The 8907-nt window shown below is 41.5% G+C and overlaps 1 non-coding gene and 1 pseudogene across 1 annotated transcript; both read left to right on the top strand.

Moving 5' to 3' along the window:
- The first annotated feature begins 610 nt into the window (after positions 1-610).
- On the top strand, positions 611-977 carry LOC122479494 (annotated as a pseudogene).
- A 2061-nt stretch (positions 978-3038) lies between these two features.
- On the top strand, positions 3039-3110 carry TRNAQ-CUG. The gene has a single exon. It is a non-coding gene; the product is annotated as a tRNA-Gln (tRNA).
- The last annotated feature ends 5797 nt before the right edge of the window (positions 3111-8907 follow it).

The raw sequence follows: 8907 nt of genomic DNA, 5'->3' as shown, positions 1-8907 counted from the left end.
TGTTCCATAATGAAGACAAGACATCTGAACATACAGCCAAAGAAAGAATGCCTTGGACTTAGTTGCATGCACTCAAAATGTGGTCCAAGTTATAAGAGAAGACATGAGGGGTATTTTTGAAAATCATTTTTATTCTGATATTTAATGTTGCTACAAAGAATGTTGTAATCTAATGCAGTAGCTAAGTGAAAGCTGATAAAAATATAAGAAATGCATCCCTTCAGAGCCCAGGGTCTCTAAGGGGCCCTCCAAGCTGGAGTAAGGTGAGAAATCCTAAGCAAAAGAGCTAGCAATTTTTCCTTCAACACCCCTACCCCTCAGCAGGCTGGAGGAGGAGGAGGAGGGGGAGGGGGAGGGGGAGGGGGAAAAGTGGGGAAGAACTCTGTGTCTGTGCATGTTTGGGGGTTCATCTCCCAGGAAGACCCCACAGTACTACCATACATACTGCAGAACACCAACACTGAACAAGCAGCGTGTGCTGTTTGCTACATTAGCAATAGAATTAATGTTTTAGTTAACTGATTCCATTTTTACCCGATGCTTTTTACTGATCGAACAGGGAGATAAAGGGATCTGTTTTTAGAACTGATAATTTTTTAAAAGAAAGAGAATGAGCGGTGAGCGGCTGAGTGCCAGTGTCACAGAACTACCCAATCAGTGGGAGACGGCAGAGGTAGAGGAGACACTGAAGCCACTTCAGAGAAAGGAGTACAGGGAATCATGGTGGTGAGGACAGGCCTTCCCATCAAGAGCACCATGGACAATCCCACCACCGCACAGTATGCCAACTTCATGCACAACCTCACCTAAATGCCCGGAGCACCATGCATGAAATTGACCCCCAGAATGACCTCAACTTCCTTTGAATTTGCCCCAAGAAAAATGAAATTATGGTTATACCAGATTAAGACGATTTCCTGAGTGTGATTCAGAATCCAACTGAATCCACGCTCTTGGCTTCCTGCATCATTCCTTAATTGAATAGCCTCCAAGAATTATAATATTAATCATGTCAACAAACTCACAGGTGAAAATCACCTTTAGAGCCTCCTTCAACAAATCCAGTGACCAAAGTCATCAAAGTCATCCCTTTGCTGGCCAATCACCCTGAGTTCTTGGGAGGGCCTTCTTTCTTCGCCTCCAGATCCTGAAGCAAGAGCTCTGAGCAGCCCACACCGTGCTTCCTTCTGTTCAATTTGTCACCCTTGGAAAAGGCTGTTTTTCTTTAACTAAAAATAACTGAAATGCTAAAAAGGATAGAAAGAATGATAAAGAAAGAAAAGAAGAAAGGAAAACGGGGAGGAAAGAAGAGGTGAGGGAGGCAAGGAAGAAAATGTGCAGCAACGCTTCTGTACCCAAAGTCAAAGATCTTGCTGCTGTCCAAGTCCAGGCTCAGAGTGTCGTTTCTTGCTAAAATCCTAGCCTTTGGTCCTGGCCAGGAACGTAAACTGCTGGTCAACAGGATAAAACTCTGAACTTGTCTCCAGTATCTACCGAAGTTCCCAGCAGCATCCAGAGACAAAAAACAAAACAACTGAAGTTTTTGCATGGCCCTGAAGCAAGGAGAAGAAACTGTCAGCTGCTCTCCACTCCCTACTGCCTGTGTCCTGTGAGCCCTCCTTGCTTAGGAACACTCAATTGAGAGTGAAAATTTTTTCTAAACATAGGCTATCCACATTAGATTTTGCACAATTTTACTAGCTTTGCCATCGATCAAAGTACCTATTCCGTCTAAAATAATAATAATAATGATAATAATAATGATAATGATAATAATAGTAATATCATATATTGAGCACTTATCATGTGCTGGGTTGTGTTCCAAGCACTTTTCATGTATTAACTTATTTAATCCTCATAGGAACCCCACTGGGAAGTTACCAAATATTAGTCCCATTTACAGAGAAGAAATTGAGGCAGATGAGGTAAAGATGTTTACTGAGGTCATGTGACCAGGATCAACTACAGGCATTCTGGCTGCAGTGTCCATTTTCCTAATCCTGATACTGTGTGATATTAAAAGCTTTTTTGTGGGAATTAAGCCTCCTTATTTTCACTTAACTTCCTCCTTGTTAAACCATACGTAATGCTTTAGCTTTCGTTTCTTCAACAAAATCTGGAATCAGAATCAGGTAAAAAATACATATATAATATAGATCTACACATATATGTATGTATATGTATATTGAAACAGAGTAGTTCAAAGAGATTGAAGTCTGAGAAAGCTTTGGAAGCATATTTGTTCATTTTAGAAGATTTTCAGCAAAAATGCCAGTGCTTTTAATCTCTGCTCCCATATGTTTAAAATAAAAAGCTTTCATTAGAGCAAGTCATTGAACTAAGATGTAATTTTAAAAAGAAAGAAAGAAAAGAAAGGGAAAGGAAAGGAAAGAAGAAAAAAGAAAGAAAGAAAGAAAGAAAGAAAGAAAGAAAGAAAGAAAGAAAGAAAGAAGAAAGAAAAGAAAGGGAAAGGAAAGAAGAAAAAAGAAAGAAGCAAAGGAAGGAAGGAAGGAAGGAAGGAAGGAAGGAAGGAAGGAAGGAAAGAGTCCTGAAAATGACCCAGAGTCACTGTCTTCCAAGAAAAATGATACATAGGACCACAGATATAAACAGTTTTAAAAATCTAAAAAAATATGTGTTTGGGTTTAGTTTGGATATTTTTTACATGTACCTCTAATCAATAAGGATGGCCACTGTTACCATTTTGGAGCACTTCCTCCAATAAGCATTAATATTTCTAACCACAATCAATGCTTACATCATTTAACTCTTATATGGGGGTTTGGGGGGAATTTTTGTGCCTTAGAAAGGGCCCACATAGCCTTGGGGAAAGAAATGGTATTAATGTGTTAAAAGAAAGCACTCGTGGCACCAAAAAACCCACAAAAAAGTTCCATGAAGAGGTTAGTTCTGCTTTAAATAAAAGTCTATGTTTAATACCGTTGAGCATTTACTACTTCTCATCCACAGAATGGACTCTTGCAGCATCAGAACAACTTGCCAGGTGAATAGCTAGATTCTAGTTATTAAAACAAAGATCCAGGGCTGGCTCAGTTGGTAGAGCATGCAACTCTGAATCGCAGGGTCATGAGTTCAAGTCTCATGTGGAGCACGGAGTCTACTAAAAAACAACAATGACACAGATCCAATCAAATAAGAGTTTTGAGATTATGAAAATGAATAAAAGAAATTAATGACTGGAAATGTCTACGTTTTAAACTTTAACCCAATTTTTTACCCCATTGTCAAAGACATAGTTTCATTTGACCATTTCCTTTCTTGAGTTCCTTGGATAGGTTTGGTACAATACAACCACTACTAGAACATAGCTCAATGACCTTTAAAACATTAAGATGCAGGGCGCCTGGGTGGCTCAGTCGGTTGGGCGGCCGACTTCGGCTCAGGTCATGATCTCGCGGTCCGTGAGTTCGAGCCCTGCGTCGGGCTCTGTGCTGACAGCTCAGACCCTGGAGCCTGTTTCAGATTCTGTGTCTCCCTCTCTCTGACCCTCCCCCGTTCACGCTCTGTCTCTGTCTCAAAAATAAATAAATGTATAAAAAAAATTAAAAAAAAAAATAAAACATTAAGATGCTTGCTGAATTGGAACAAAAATAAAGAGAGGCCAGATTTTCAACTGTAGTCCAAAATCTCCCTGTGGAATGTCTAATGCATGAGGAGTTTATAGAAAAGATTGATAATTGTGTTCAAGGGCATCCACATTTTCTTATCTGTCCCCCAACACAGATTGTGTGATACTTGTCAGTTGTGACCTTATGTAGCTCAGGTAAACGTATGTAACTTATAGTGGAGTTGTAATTTTGTGGGCAGTATGGCGTGACCCAGTGGTTCTTAACCCTAGCTGCTTAGTAGAATCACTGGGTGAGTTTCTTGAAAACGCTAATGCCCTGGCCCTAGCCCAGACCAATTTCTTGAGTATCTCCAGGTGTAGAATAGGGGCACTGGTGTACTTTTAACTCCCAGAGAGTAGTATTATGCAGCAAGGCTTGAAGCATACTGGTACAGAGAAACCACACAGGCTTCGGAGTCAGCTAACACTGAGCTCAGAGACTGGCATTGTCCCTGATTGATTGTGCAAATTTGAATCTTGTTTCATTGTCTGGAAAAGGGAGATGATAATCCCTACTTCCATAAAGCCACTGTAACTATTAGATGAGAAAGTGTGTGGAACATGCTTGGTAAACAGTAAATGCCTATTAGTGCCAAATTCCTTTCCTATGTATCTTCAATTTAAAAAAAAAAATTATTTAAATTTTTAAAATTTATTTTAAAATTATTTCAGCAATCTCTACACTCAAATGTGGGGCTCAAACTCACGACCCAAAGATCAAGTTGCATGCTCTTCTGACTGGGACAGCCAGGTACCCCTATCTTCAATTGTTTTATTACTCTAAAATGTAATTTTGCTAAATTATTTCCAGAAAGTAGCTCAAATATCCAATGTCTTTTCATTCTGTCTCAAGGAATTGCCTTTGCAAAGCTATGGAGTCCCTGGCTAAGGAGCTTGTCTGCTGGGACTGTGCAAGAACAAGCCAAGTGTGAATGCCACATTTTGAGCAACAAGTCCATATCCATTGCCTCGACATCAGAAGAACAGAAAGGTCTTCCTGTTATCTGTATCTGATCAGATATAACATGTAGATTCTTCTCCCTTTAGGAAATGACTCAAAGCAGTCCAGAGTGTGCCTGCAAATGCTCCCTGTTCAATGACTTGCTGAATAATAAGGGTTCTGGTATCCCTTCCCAGTGATACCCCACGAACGTGGGCTGCAAGGGGAATCTAACCCTAGGAACTTTCTTTAAAATAAGACAGACAAGGTGGCATTAAGACCACAAGAGATCTCATCTTAATGACCTTGAGATGCCCCATGAGCTAGCTTTGTGACGAGGCACAGAGGAAGTAGATATTGTTGGATACGTCAGAGGTCGTCGTTACATGTGGACCTTGCAAGGACAGCAGCTGTGCTTTCCTGACAGTCTGACCCCAGCATGGGGTGGGTGGGGCAGAAGTAGCTAGCTTTCTTCCCTGGCAGTGCCCTTTTCCCATCTCCAATTCAAGCCTTAAACAGTTGAGACTTCCCACCCCACTCAACATTCTGGAAAGGACCAGGAATTTTGTTGACTTCTGTGTTCACTTCAGAAAGAGAGAATTATTTATATTTTTGTTATCATATTTCAAGGACCTAAGTTAAACCCTATCCTCTCTTCCTTAGTATTATTTTGCCATGAAGCAATATATGCATTTCGGGGTTCAAGTTTGGATTCTCACCAGTCAGAAAAAGCTCATAATGTATTCGTTGAGTCAAAGACCGGAAACTTTAGTACCAACAGCCATGGCAACTGCATCAAAAGAAGGCCACTGGAATCTATCTACTTCAAATACGTCCACATTTCTTGTCACATCTGCGGTGCATTGCAGGGCTGAAATCTGTAGCTTTTCAACATAATATGTGTCTAGATCAAACAATATTAAATAATCATTAAAATCTGCTTTGTCCTTCTTGAAGAGCTGCTCATAGCTTCCCATTGTGCTATGTGTATTAAGAGAACGCTGGATGTTATATAAAATGTGAATTGCAACTGTCTTGTGTGGTAGACAGTTTACTAAAGTATTATCCAGAACACATGCTATCTGATTTACTAACTTATTATCCATTAAAAAAATCCTTGGGTAAATAAATGTGTAACTAAAAGAATTGTTACTCTGTATAATCAGATGAATGGATACAAACAGGGAAGATTGCTGTCATTATGCTGTATATTGTGCTAAACAGATGCACATGATTTTTTTCAGATAGTGTGCTATATCAAACTGCTTCCTTCCGTCTAGGCTTTGCTTTTATCAATAAGATGTTTCGTATTTCAAATCAATCGTTGCTCTCTGAGAAGTCCATTCCCGTCCCCATCTCCTTCTCCCACCCTGCTGCCTTTCCACCATGCACCAGATCGTTCAGTCACTGGGGTTGGCACAGAAGAGAAATGGCTAGAAACACTGGGTCTCTAATGTGTTGTTAGCACTGGGTCTGCCCTTACCCCAAGGAGTATATCACACCACAGGACATGTCGGAAACTCAAGTCACAGTGAGTGGAAACAGATTCGTTGGAAGTTTGTTAGTTGCCCCACACAACTATTCCAATAGTTAACAGGCTAAACCACATTAACATCATTTGTGTTTTGGATTCTTCAGTAGGTCACAAGGGTGGAGCTGTACTGATCTCCCTATTTTTCATTCATTCTCCCACTGGCACACCTATTTCAGGGAACTGGTAAGATTTCTTTTTTTTATATTAAAGTTTATTTATTTTTGAGAGAGAGAGGATGCATGCACACGGAGAGGGGCAGAGGGAGGGAGAGAGAGAGACAGAGAAAGACAGAGAAAGAGAGAGAGAGAGAGAGACAGAGACAGAGAGAGAGAGAGAGAGAGAGAGAGAGAGAGAATCCCAAGCAGGCTCTGTGCTGTCAGAGCAGAGCCCGATGCAGGGCTCGAACTCACAAACCGTGAGATTATGTGTGACCTGAGCCAAAATCAAGTCAGACACTTAACCAACTGAGCCACCCAGGCACCCTGGGAATTGGTAAGATATTTAAAAGCAGGCAGTAGCCATGGGTATAGACAATGGTCTTTCCCTTTCATTCATCCCTTCATCCCATCCCATCCACCCATCCCATCCACATAAGAAAACTCCGTGGATACCTAAAGCAACAGGTAGGATGCTAGGAATGAAAGGCCCTCAGAGACTTGCTAACAAGGCCCCAATTATAATATGGAATAATAAATGAGATGTTCATGCATGAGCTGCCATTGGAGCACAGAGGATGGGCACCTGACCCAACTACTGCACTCATCGCTGCTGGCACCAGGGAAGCAGGTGACGATTAAACTGAAAGAGTGAGGATACCAGGATAAATTTCAGAGTTTGGATTTGGCAAAGTGGGTAAAATGTGGAAGCACTTATTAAGATAAACAAATAAAGAGGATATGGTATCTGCCTAGTCCTTGGCCATTTGCCCTACCAAACACTCTTATTTTAAAGCAGTTTTATTCTGATATAATTCACTTACCATTCAATTCATCCATTTAAAGTGTTCACTTCAGGGGCGCCCGGGTGGCTCAGCTGACTGAGTGTCCAACTCTTGGTTTCAGCTCAGGTCATGACCCCAGGGTCATGAGACTGAGCCCCACATCGGGCTCTGCGCTTGGCCTGATGAGAAAGAGTCTCTTTCTCTCCCTCTCTCTGCCCTTCCCCTGCTCATGGTCTCTTTCTCAAAATATCAATAAACATTCAAAAAATAAAAAGAAGAATTAAAAAAAATAAAGCATGGGGGCGCCTGGGTGGTGCAGTCGGTTAAGCGTCCGACTTCAGCTCAGGTCACGATCTCGCGGTCCGCGAGTTCGAGCCCCGTGTCAGGCTCTGGGCTGATGGCTCAGAGCCTGGATCCTGCTTCCGATTCTGTGTTTCCCTCTCTCTCTGCCCCTCCCCCGTTCATGCTGTGTCTCTCTGTTTCAAAAATAAATAAACGTTAAAATAAATAAATAAATAAATAAATAAATAAATAAATAAATAAATAAATAAAGCATAGACTTCAATGTCTTTTAGTATATCCATGGAATTTTGCAACCATTACCACAATCAATTTTAGAACATTTTCATCACCCCAACACCACACCCCTTAGCTGTCATCCTCTAATTCCATGCCCTTACCACCCAGCCTTAGGCAGCTACTAATGTCCTATTTCTATAGATTTGCCTATTCTGGACATTTCACATAAATGAAATCACCCAATATGAAATCCTTTACAACTTTCTCATTTAGCATAGAACATTTGGGTTGTGCAAACACATCTGAGGGAAGGCAGCCCAGGGGTCCCACCCTTGGCCACAACTGACTGGATTGGATCTGATCCAATGACAGGCAATCCATATGCTGGTCAACAACTAGGAAGGTGGCCTGGCAAGAAAAGATGTGCCCGAGAGTCATATTCTCTCAAGTTTGAACTGCAAAAATACTGAAAGAATGATTCAGTGGGATTCAGTGGGAGCATTCAGTGGGAGCTAAAGCTGGCAGAATGCACAGAGACTCCATGAGCTGGAGTTGGGCTTTGAAGGGTCAATGCAAGCCAGGGTTATGCAGGAGACACTGTGGGAAAGATGAGGAAGAGGGAAGTTAATAGAGGTTATGAGGTTTAAAAAAAAAAAAAAAAAGACACACAGCCTGTAGGGTGGACCAGCCACACAGTTGCAAGTACAAAGTAGGGCAGAGTATGGAGGATAGGTGAGTGAGGTTAGCAATGGTAAGCAGACAGAAAGCATGCTGGGTCCTATTAACGTTAATGTTCTAAGAGCTGCTCTGGAGTCCCACTTTTCCTGATCGACTATGGTTTCTTTTCCCTTGAGGCCTGGCTTTGTTTTTTGTTTTTCCAGCCTTAACAGGTTTTCTCACATGTGTATCCTTACAACAAAACCACCGTTACTTGAAATGATTAAAATGAGCTTAAAATGAAAAGCAACTAAGCAGGATGAGGGAATAATGAATTCAATCCAGGACATGCTATGTATGAGGTGTGGGGTTCCAAGCTGAGTAGGTGTTGATATAAATGCACCTGCAGGAAGGAGATCGGGGCTGTGAAAGGGATTTGTGAGTTATCGGTGCAGACAGAACCCTCAGATACAGTAAGATGAGGGTGAACACAGAAAGAGAAGCCTACAAAGGGGAATAAGAAGGGACAGCCACAGAGATGGGCAAAGAACCAGGAGAAGTGATTGGGGACCAAAGCCATAACTCTGGTGTCACCGTGTTCCAGCACAAGTACCAGCAACCTCTATAGGGTGACTACTTCATTTATTTCCTCCACATGCTTAGGAAAGCAAACTGATTCCTCACTCTCA

The sequence above is a fragment of the Prionailurus bengalensis genome, chromosome C1 (assembly GCF_016509475.1).
Source record: "Prionailurus bengalensis isolate Pbe53 chromosome C1, Fcat_Pben_1.1_paternal_pri, whole genome shotgun sequence".
In the NCBI taxonomy this organism is placed as follows: domain Eukaryota; kingdom Metazoa; phylum Chordata; class Mammalia; order Carnivora; family Felidae; genus Prionailurus; species Prionailurus bengalensis.
The sequence above is the reverse complement of the archived record's forward strand: the minus strand, read 5'-3'. Positions and strand labels throughout refer to the sequence as shown.